Source organism: Octodon degus, unplaced genomic scaffold (genome assembly GCF_000260255.1).
Source record: "Octodon degus isolate 3935 unplaced genomic scaffold, OctDeg1.0 scaffold00070, whole genome shotgun sequence".
Taxonomy (NCBI): domain Eukaryota; kingdom Metazoa; phylum Chordata; class Mammalia; order Rodentia; family Octodontidae; genus Octodon; species Octodon degus.
This window is the reverse complement of record NW_004524646.1, coordinates 5,384,847-5,393,621: the sequence shown is the minus strand read 5'-3', so window position 1 is coordinate 5,393,621 and position 8,775 is coordinate 5,384,847. Positions and strand designations below refer to the sequence as shown.

Genomic DNA, 8,775 nt, shown 5'->3' with positions numbered 1-8,775 from the left:
GCGCAGGGTAGCAGGAAGCTCTCCACACACTCACCGGACCTGGGCTAGGACTGGGTCTGGGGGTTCCCGGAAGTCGGCGGAAATTCCTACTGGGCGGGAGGGGTGGGGGAGGTACGGCGGAGTGGTGGGGGGCGGCCCAAGGGGGTCGGAGAGGGTCCGGCCCATGCTGCGCCTGGGCTGGGACTGGTCCCTCCGGCGCTGGGTAGCAGGAAGCTCTCCACACACTCACCGGACCTGGGCTAGGACTGGGTCTCGCTTTCTTCCCTTTCCACTTCATACATACATAAACTTCTTGCATAGGAATGTGTAAGTGCATCAACTGTAAGTCTTAAACATGATCAGTTTTGCTTCATTCCATATCTAAAGTTGATATAAAATTATGGATGTTTATGACTAGAACACCTTCCCAATTTCAATTAAATTATTTTTCTAATTATTTGTATGTCTGTCTGAGATAGATCTCACTGAGCTACATCCCCATCTGCAATCCTTATTTACTTACAGTCTCGTTCTTTCCAAGTTGCTCAGGCTCGGCTTAAACTGGTAATCTTACTGCCTCAGCCTGCTTAGTGCTGAAATTATAGGTATATAACACTATGTCTGGAACTTTTCTGGGGACAGAAAAGAATTCTATTTCTTCACTCTGCTGCTCAATGAAGGCAGTGACCACATCCTTCTGGGTCTTCCTACAACACCCAGAGCTGAACATCCAGGACACAGAGCTGCCAGCTAACAGAGCTGGCCTGAGGGCCAGATTCTTCTTCCTCCTCTCTCTTGGGTGCCATCCTTCTTTCCTATTTCCATTCAAGTCAGAATGTTCTGTCAGTTTGCAAGCAATGGGTCTAGTTTTATTTATTTTATTTTATTTTTTTGCAGAACTGGGGATTGAACTCAAGCCCTTGCACTTGCCAGGCAAGCACTCATTCTACTGAGCCATCTCCCTGGCCCCATCTGGTTTTAATCTTTGATGTGTGGAAAACCACACAGTGGTGACTTTTCTAACACCATTTATTAAAAAGGGTTTCTTTTAGTGAAGGTGTTTGGTTCTTTTATCAAAGATGAGGTGGATGAGTATATTTGGAGTTGTTTGTGCATCTTCTAATGTGCTCCCTGATCCTTGAGTCTGTTTTTTTTTTTTTTTAATTTTTTCTTTCCAGGACTGGGAATTAAACACATGACCTCACATTTGCCCGGCAGGTGCTGTGCCACTGAGCTACATCCCTGGCCCCTATGCTATTTTTTATCACAGTAGCTTTGTAGTATAATTTCAAGCAAGGGATTGTAATTCTCCCTGCCTTGCTTTTGTTGCCTAGAATCACTTTTGCTTTTTTAGTTCTCTTCTGGTTCCAAATGAATTTTAGGATTAGTTTCTCTAATTTTGTAACATATGCTATCGGAATTTTGATCAGGATGGCAATATATTTGTATAATAATTTTGGATATATGACCACTTTCACTACATTTGTACTTCTTGAACTGAAACTTCTCATCTTCTCAGACTGGAATTTACATCACCAGATCCTTGATTCTTTTGTCTTTGAATTATACCAGCTTTCCTGGGTCACCATCTTGTAATTGCAGATTGTGGGACATCTTAGCTTCCGTGGTTGTTCATTATTCATCTCATTTTCCATACACATATCCCATTGATTTTGTTTCTGAGAATTCTGAATAATCTAAACTCTTAACCCATACTTCTGTTTTCTATAAAATACCTAAGGCGATCTTTGAAAAATGCAAACCAGCTCTCATTGCCCCTACTTAAAGGCTTTAGTAAACTTCAGTGATTCAAGTAGGCATCCACTTCAAGGATGAAGAAGAGGTTCAAGTATTTACCAATACCTCTCCCTGAAAACTCATTACAATCTTAATAAAGCACAAGAGGAAATAAGTACATGAATGAAATCAGGAGTGGAAATTCTGGGTTATATCAGCAAATCAAAGATATTGGTGAATATCCCTAAGAATGATGGCAGGTGAATTTTTATTGAAAGGTAAATCAGAGGAGAAAAATTGATAGCTTTGAGCATATAGAAGATGCAATGGACCAGAGAAATGCTTTTCACAACAGAGCTTCTCCTTCCTGGACCACTTAACAAGGCAGTTACCAAGACTTGGAATGGGAGAAAGGCACAAGTTCAAGGTAACTGATGGACAAACAGTCAGTGGAACAGATATGTGGTTCAGCTATTCTTTCTCTCTTCCTCCAATCTTTGGAATATTTTGGTAGAGTTTATACTAAGTTGAAGCTAGAGAAATTCTAAAGAAAATGAGTGGTTTCCTGCGATGGCAGAACAGCAGCTGGGAGGCTAAGAGTAGAATCTTACTCTGGCACCAAGGGTGAAGAAGGATGCCTTTCTGCCTGCTACTTGACAAACTCATCCAATAAACATGAAATACGTAACCAGTATTTTCATTGTGGTAAGCATGGTAATTGCTATAGATTGAATGTTGATGTTCTCCAAAATTCTTTTTTTTTTGGTACCGGGGCTTGAACTCAGGACACTGTGCTTGCCAGGCAGGTGCTTATGCTACTGAGTCCAAAATTCCATTTTTTTTTTTTTGAGTCCAAAATTTTTATGTTGAAATCTTAATCCAGGTGGGTGTGGTGGTACATACCTGTAAATCCCAGCCCTTGGCAGGTTGAGGCAAGAGGATTGCCACAACTTGAAGGCCATTTTGGTCAATATAAGCTGAAGGCCAGCCTGTACTATATGAGGAAACCCTGTCTCAAAAAAAAAAAAAAAAAAAAAAGAAACAAAGAAAAAGAAAAGAAAGAAAGCCCTTAGTGTGATATTTTTTGGAGGTGAGACCTTAGGAAGAAGATTACACAATAAAGATATAATCTTCAGAAATGAGATTAGTGCCCTTATAAAGCAGTGCTGGGGGCATGGTGCAGTGACACAGTATGTGCCTAGCAAATGTGAGGCCCTTGGCTCAATCTTTAGTGTCACAAAAATATAACACAACAATAAAACACAGAACAAACCTCCAAAGAGCTGCCTTGTTTGGTAAGGACACACGAGAAGACCAAGTTCAGTCTTCCTGAGTTTGATCCCCAGTACAATAAATAAATAAATAAATAAAATTGGAAGACATCAACATTCAATCTATAGCAATTACCATGCTGGAGTACACACACTCCAGCACAGCTGGAGTAAACACTCAAAAATCTATAGCATTCTTCTACACAAATAAACTCACTGAAAGAGAAATTAGACCCTTTATTTCCTTTGTTAGAATGATTCCTAAGTATTTCTTTTTTCTTTTTCTTTTTTTTTGGGGGGGGGAAGCTATTTCCCTAAGGGTGTGATTTCTCTAATTTCTAGAAGTCTTTTGGTAGAGTTTTGGGGGTCTTCTATGTAGAGCATCATGTCATCTGCAAATAATGATAATTTCACTTCTACCTTTTCTAACCTTATTTCCTTCATTTCTCTCTCGTCTAATTGCTTTGGCTAGTATTTCCAGAACTATATTGAATATAAGTGGTTGTCATGGACATCCTTGTCTTGTTCCTGATTTCAGAGTGAAAGCTTTCAGTTTTTGTCCATTTATATGATGTTGGCTGTTGGTTTGTCACAGATGGTTTTATCATATTGAGATAAAGACCATCTATTCTGATTTTATGAAGGTTTTTTTTTTTTAAATCATGAATGAGCATTGAACTTTGTCAAAAGCTTTTGTGCATCTATTGGGATGATCATGTGATTTTTTTCTTTGGCTCTGTTGACATGGTACATTACTTTTATTAATTTGTGTATGTTGAACTATCCCTCCATTCCTGAGATGAATCCTACTTGGTCATGGTGTATAATCTTCTTGATGACTTGCTGCATTCTGTTTGCTAGTATTTTTATTGAGGACTTTTGTATCTATATTCATTATGGGGATTGGCCTGTGCTTCTCTTTTTTGGTTTAGTCTTTCTCTGGTTTTGGCATTAGGGTAATACTTGCCTCCTGGAGTGAGTCAGGGAATATGGCTTCCTGTCCAATTTCATTGAAGAGTTTGAGGAGTGTTGGTAATAAGTGTTCTCTAAATTTCTTATATAACTCAGCTGTGAATCCATGAGGACCTGGGCTTTTCTTTAAGTTTTTACTTACATGTTTAATTTCATTGACTGATATTGGGTTATTCAGAATTTTTGTATCTTCTTGATTCAGCTTTGGTAATTCATATGTATCTAGGAATCTGTCCATTTCTTCTGTTTTCCATCCGATGGGAGTAAAAGTAGGTATTGACACTTTTCATAGTAGATGTGGATGATCTTCTGAATTTCCATAGGATCCATAATGATTTCACCCTTTATATTCCTCATTGCATGAATCTGAGTCTTTTCTTTCCCTTATAAAATAAGATTGGCTAAGGGCTTATCAATTTTATTTATTCTTTCAAAGAACTAACTCTTCAGTTCATTAATTCTTTGTGTTATGTTTTTAGTCTCAATTGCATTAATTTCTGCTTTTACCTTTATAATTTTCCCCTGGGCCAGCCAGATTGCTTAGTGGACTAATAGCCTGCTTAGGCAGAGTGTAGCAACTGGGGTTCGATCTCCAGCAAGTCATTCCAGCCCTGCCCCTGGGGCATGCTGAGACAGTGATTGAGACTGGGCATGGTGATACACACCTGTAATCCCAGTGCTTGGGAGGCTGAAAACAGGAGAATCACTACGAGTCCGATCTACGTAGTGAGACTCCATAGACCTTCTCCTAAATATAAAAATAATAATAATAATAATTTTCTCCAATTAGGAACATTTTAGGAGTCCATTTTATGGCCTAGTGTATGGTCTATTTTAGAGAACATCCCACATGCAGCTGAGAATGGGCATTTTCATGTTGTTGGGTGGAAAACTCTACAATATCAGTTCTGATATTTCTTTACTGATTTTTTGTCTGGTTGTCTCCTCTTGAAGTTTTTCCCTAACAAGTGTATAGTTACCTTCAACTCTTTTCATCATTCTTGGCTTGAAGTTCATACTGTCTGCAAACAGAATAGCTATCCATGCTTTTTTCTGGGATTCTGTTGCATGGAGTATTATTTTCCATCCTTTGACTTTAGTCTTTGAATTTCTTTTTGAGTTGAATGTGTTTCTTGTATATGGCATATTATTGGATCTCCTTCCTTCCTTTTTTTTTTTTTGTACCGGGGATTGAACTTGGGACCTTGTGCTTGCCAGGCAGGCACTTATGCTGCTGAACTATATCCCTGGCCCTGGATCTTGTTTCTTGATCCATTCTTTCTATATAGATATAGATGCTTATATTTGTTATGTTATTTTTCTGCTGTTGGTTCCTTACTTTTCCTTTAAATAATTCCTTTATATGCATTGTGAAAGTTGATAAAATTGGAAAAGTGAGCAAATATTGTCTTTGAACAAAAATTAAATACAGCTGCTTAAAATAGCAAACACAATGCCAAAACACTTGGATTTTCTCTCCCCAAAATGGTAAATAAACAGCCTGGTACAGAGGTGGGGGTGAGGCAGCATTTAGGACTGAACCCAGGCCTTCACACCAAGCTGTGTTCCTAGCCCTTTCTGGATTTTATTTTTATTTTTTTATTTTGGGACAGTTTCACTAAGTCTCTATCTAAGTTGCCCAGGCTGAGCTCTAACTTTGCTGTTTCTGCCTTGCCTCCCAGAGTGCTTGTGTTACAGACTTGTGCCATCGAGCCCAGTTCTGTGAATTCTTTTAATAGTATTTTCTTGTTCCTAAAAGCATGTTGCATTAATATTTGTTTAAATTAATTCTGATATGATGATAATCATAATCTTTTAAACACTGAAATACTATTAAAATTCAATTTTGATCAGTTGTTGAAATTTCCATGTGGACTCAGTGAAAAGTGTCCATGTTTACGTATTTTACTCTTTGGAAGAGTCACCTCTGTATATCTTGAATGTATCACCCTTTCCCATGCAAATGTTATTGATTCACAAGCTCTCGGAATTTCAGTATTTGCTGTCTTTCCATGTTTCATAAGTTCTTCTAAATTTGCTGTAACTTACTGTTTCAAGTAGAAATCTGATCCAGTTGCTTTTAAATAACTTTGTTTTCCATATTTCTTTGAATTTTTCCAAATAACTTTCTTTTTCAGATTCTTCTTTCCATATTTCTTTCCTTTGTTTATGGCTGCTAATTCAGCTTTAATTAATTTTCTGTGAATTGTCCAGTAAGTTTTGGAATCATAATTCATCACTTTAACAAGAAGTTTTATTCAGGCCTCTTAGCAAAATTTCTTCATTCAGATCCACGCTAAAATATCCACCCTATTCACTGAAAGGTAGCAAAAGAATAATGAATTCTCCTTCCTGAGAATTTGAAACTGTAATAGTTGGGCAGTTTTGAGCTCCTTTTGTAGCCATACCTTCCCACTTTCAGTGAGTTCTACTCCAGCCAGCTTAACCAGCAAAACAACACATGGTTCTTTCTCCATGAAGATATAATGGGCAAAGTAATGGGAATATGTTCAATTGCTAAGCCATTCCCAGTTATTTGGTGTAATGGTCACATAATTTAACATTTATTCTTATAAATTCTGCTAGAATGGCTGAAGATCCTGTAACTTGTCATGTAAGTTGAACACTTCTTAGAAATACATTATTCCAGCTATGGCTACTGTAGTGTTGATGTTCTGGACAAGGTGCAAGGGATCTTCTGCCCATTGGGACACCTGCCCCACCACACCGGGCCACCCTGTCCACACTGTGGACCGCCAGGCCCGCCCAGGCTCCCCACCCCTGCGCCATTTTGACAGCTTCCAGTGAGTGAGCCAAAAATAAAAAAGTCTTTAAAATATTCTCAGGGGACAATTATTTTGAGCCTAGAATTATGTAACCAACCAAATCAGCACTTAAATGAGTAAAGTTTTGTATTTATTTCCAAGGAATGAGAAAATTTATCTCTTAGATCTTTCCAAAAAGCATAGCTTAAGGATGTGCTATGGCAAAGTGAAGTAGGAGTCTAAGAAATATGAAGATACCAGATACAGGAATAAGACAATAAAAATCCCAGAACATTTATTTGTTCTTGGAATAGTATGAAGAAACTGGATTATTTTGTAGAGGTTTATTATAATGTAAAATTTTATTCTATTTTTTTAAAGATAATACAAAGTAGTAAAAAAAATAGAAACAATACAGAATTTTCATTAAACAGTAGGAATTCAACAATGGCTGTTTGACTACATAGTGCTCTCTTCAAATTAGTTGTTTAGATTTCCAGATATAAGCGTGCAAAATTGGAGGCCAGCCAGATAGCTCAGTGGACTAAAGCGTCCCCAGGACGCACTGAGCCAGTTACTGAGGCTGGGCTTGGTGGCATGCGCCTATAATCCCAGCATTTGGGAGGCTGAAAACAGGAGGATCACTAGGAGTCTGAGCTACGTAGTGAGACCCTGTAGATCCTATACTAAAGTCATTTAAAAAAATAAGTCTGCAAAATTGGTTAAAAGAAAAAAGGGAGAAAAAAGTTAGAGGAAATTAAAAAGAAAAGGAAAAAAATTAAGTATTAACTGCTCCTTTCAACAGACCAGCAGAAATCAGATCACCCATCTTTTTTTTTTTTCTTTTTTTGGAACTGGGGATTGAACTCGAGCCCTTGCACTTGCCAGGGAAGCGCTTATTGTACCGAGCCATCTCCCTGGTCCAGCAGAAATAAGAAGTACAATTATATAAGCCATCCTGCATACATGTTAAATTTTAAAATTAAGGTATATTTCATTTTCCTTCAACAGATAAGAATTAGTAACAGGTAATTTCACCATTTTCTGAGTCTGTTATGCATGACCCTGCCATGAATAATTATGTCGTCATCAAACTACATATACTTATTCTTAGTTTTCAAAGTTCAGAATTAAGCAACAGAGATGGAATGTCTAGTATGCTGAGGGTATAGTTTGCCAGCATGGGAAGAGGAGCAACAAAAACCATGGTGGTACATGACTGGTAATCACAGTATTCTGGGAGGATGAGGCAGGAGGACCTCAAGATTGAGTCTGGGCAATTTAGAACCTGTGTTAACATAAAAATAAAACATAAAAATTAAAAAGCTGGGGCTGTAGCCCAGTGTAAAAGGCCCTAGGTCCAAGTCCCAGTACTTTCAAAAGAAAACATGGAAAAACAAAGTAAATAACATAGAGATAATTGTTTTTAAAATGTATTTGGTACGGGGTCTCACTGCACAGCTTGCACTCGTAGCGATCCTCCTGTTTTCAGCCTCCCCTGCGCTGGGGTTCAGGTGTGCGCTCACCACAACTGGTGTTGGTGACCGGCTCATGGCGCCTGGGCGGGGCAGGAGCTGCATGTGGTGCTGGAGCTTGAAGCCCGGTTCCTGCGCTTGCCTAAGAAGCGTCCGCTGAGCTATCTTGCCAACCCTAGCCTACAGATAATTTATGGAAAGTTTAATTCACATTAGAGCACAGAGCGTAATATACCTGACTTTGCCGAAGACAACAAGTGGTCTATTCAGCAGTATAGGAAGAGACCCCTACCCATCTGGCATATAATCAAGATATTCTGAACGCGACACCGATGGGGTTAAGCAAGGTTCACGTGGCATTTAGGAGAGGGTAAGAAGCTGGGCCTGTCAAGATCTACGTAGGCGGCAGGGCAGGTGAGGGGAGCAGGAGAATTATGTGTGGGGAGCACGAGTGAAGGGCAAGACAAAAGGCTGATGAGAGTAACCAGTGTGAGGCTGCCAGGCTGCGCAAGTGGCCAAGGGCAGCATGTGCGCAGGGGCACATGGCAGCGTCTGTGCGTGCGTGCGCCGCTTCCC

General features: G+C 39.2%; 2 pseudogenes; both read right to left on the bottom strand.

The window, feature by feature from the left end:
* Window positions 1-4,958, bottom strand: part of LOC101564991 — a 10,271-nt pseudogene extending 5,313 nt beyond the window's left edge.
* A 967-nt stretch (window positions 4,959-5,925) lies between these two features.
* LOC101564609 lies at window positions 5,926-8,277 on the bottom strand (annotated as a pseudogene).
* Between the last annotated feature and the right edge of the window lie 498 nt (window positions 8,278-8,775).